The sequence below is a fragment of the Amphimedon queenslandica genome, unplaced genomic scaffold (genome assembly GCF_000090795.2).
Source record: "Amphimedon queenslandica unplaced genomic scaffold, v1.1 AMPQUscaffold_8156_Cont19897, whole genome shotgun sequence".
Lineage (NCBI taxonomy): Eukaryota > Metazoa > Porifera > Demospongiae > Haplosclerida > Niphatidae > Amphimedon > Amphimedon queenslandica.
In genome coordinates this window covers 1-2,384 of record NW_003551564.1, presented here as the reverse complement: position 1 = coordinate 2,384, position 2,384 = coordinate 1, and the positions used below count along the sequence as shown (strand labels likewise).

The window sequence follows — 2,384 nt, the reverse complement described above, 5'->3', positions numbered from 1 at the left end:
TAATTGATTATTAAGGTTTCCTCTTGAGGATATTTGTCCCAGAGAAAAAGAAAAGTATCAGCTTTATGCTGTTATTAACCATAATGGCTCACTGCAATTTGGACACTGTGCGTACATAAGATATATATGTGCAGGGCCGTAGCCAGGAACTTAAAACAGGAGGTTCGAAATTGCTGCGCGCGAAGCGCGCAGCGAAAATTTTGACAAAAATGGGCGTGGTCGGTAGGCGTGGTCTTAATTTACGCATCTCAGCCATGTGCTGACTCAGCTAAAATGGCTATCTGTGCTTCTCGCTGTTGCCAAAATGCTAATCCTGCTTTTGCAGTGCTGTTCTTCATGACAGGAGCTAATCTAAAACTTTTTTGCAGCTACAACAGGGGGTTCGTCCGAACCCCCCGAACCCCCCCTGGCTACGGGCCTGATGTGTACTTTTTACTTGTGAGTATAATTATTTTCATTTTACAGATTATGCTTATGTGAAATGTCAAGACAAATGGTATGAATGCAACGATTCAATATGCTATGAAATATCTGTGGACAATGTTATTGTGAGAATATTGAAAATTACTTTTTCTATTAATTATTATTTATTATTATTTTAACATAGACTTCTTCGGCATATGTCCTGTTTTATGAACGTGTCAAGGTCAATGAAAGTGAAGCCTACCTAGTTTAGCCTAAATGGGAATTACTGCCAAATTGTGTTCGTATTTTATATCTTGAGAATAGTTTGATGTGACCTGATTATACTATAGTTATCATCATTTCCACTTTAAGCATTAATTACAGCTATTGGTATTGTAAAATCATTTTATGTGAATGAGTAAAATTGTGTATAAGCAGGTACTCAGTAAATGCATGCTAGTCGACTATTATGATGTAGATCTAGCTAAGAATTTATGCATGTGGGTTAGCTCAAAAATCAGTGACACATTAAGTCAGTTCACACCCATCTGTGTCTAATGGGGCCTTCGTGTGCAGCATAAGCAATAGTTGCTCTAGCACTTGTGGATCAGGTCAATGCAAAGCTGTGCATGCTCAAATAGATCTATTACCGGGTAAATGCTTTTAAAATAGTAGCTCTAGGGGGGCAAGTCTACAAAAATTTTAATTTCCCTACACACGTACACAGGGAGGGACCGATTAAGAATTTGTCAAGTTGGCAAAATGGACCATGACTGGTAGGCTGGGGAATGATATGCAGAGGCGTATTTAGGGGGGGGCTGAGGGGGCTTGAGCACCCCCCTCAGGGCTGGGCTCAGAAAAAATTACTGAACTCCTGGACTCTTGCATCACTACCAAGCCTTTTAACAAAGTTATCTAGCCCCCTTATCATGATTTCAGCAGTTTCCAGTGCTTTAAGGAGCAATCAGAAGTACCAGTAACATAGCAGTATGCTTGAAATAATCTTGGCCCCACCCGTAATTGACGAAAATGCAGGAAAAGGCCGTTTTACCGCCGTAAAAGTGGGTGTGGCCAAAATCGCGGCGCGCCCTCAGCACCTCCCTTCTCCAATTCCTAGATACGCCCCTGATATGTCTTGTGAAACTAGAGAGGCTCCAATTGCAAGTCAACGAACATCAATCAAAATCCCTTTCTTCCCCGAAGACACTATTAGATAATGAGGACAAAGTAAGAGAATTTTTATGAGAATATGATGTGTTTGTGTCTTGGTTTCTGTGAGGCTACCTAATTTTTTCCCTTCTTTCTCTCTCTACTCTTTTCTTCCTCTTTTCTCTCCTTCTCTCTCTAGTTCCTCTGATTGCTACACACAGATTCGTTTTCTTATTTATATCCAGCCCCCACTACTCCTCCTAATAATGTTAATTTGTCTCGTAACATCGAGAACAATGCACTCCTTGCCACATGGGACGCTGTTGAGACCACACCCCCTGAGGGAGAGGTAGCGTTCTATCAGGTTGAATTCAAGGACATGAGATCCTCCATTGCTAACACGCTGTTCATTGATCCAGGGTTTAGTTTCTCTAGTATATTCAATGTCAGCAATGCTCAGGGATATCAAGTGAGGGACTCATTTATTATGTGATTTACATGTACATGTACATGTGAATGGTGTACAATAAAATGGGCCAAAGTCTGGCACTTTAGTTTTTAGCCAAATTTGCCAAAAATGAAAAGGAGAAGATTTTTAATTCTTTTAATTTTTTCTGATACGTATATACATGTTTTTATGTTGTGTAGCAAGTTTGAGTTGATTCCGATCAAAATTAATTTTTTTATGAATTTTTAAAGTTACTCAAAAATTGGGCCAAAGTTCCTGTACTATATAGTACAGTAATTTCAACCAAATTTCATCAAAATTGGCTAAGAGAGAATTTTCCATTTTTATAAATTTTTATGATACATATACATGTTCTTATGTT

General features: G+C 39.0%; 1 long non-coding RNA gene across 1 annotated transcript; it reads left to right on the top strand.

Moving 5' to 3' along the window:
- The first annotated feature begins 9 nt into the window (after positions 1-9).
- On the top strand, positions 10-829 carry LOC109591446 (uncharacterized). Its single transcript, XR_002189825.1, has 3 exons — positions 10-107; positions 466-548; positions 608-829. It is a non-coding gene; the product is annotated as an uncharacterized LOC109591446 (long non-coding RNA).
- Positions 830-2,384: the final 1,555 nt, after the last annotated feature.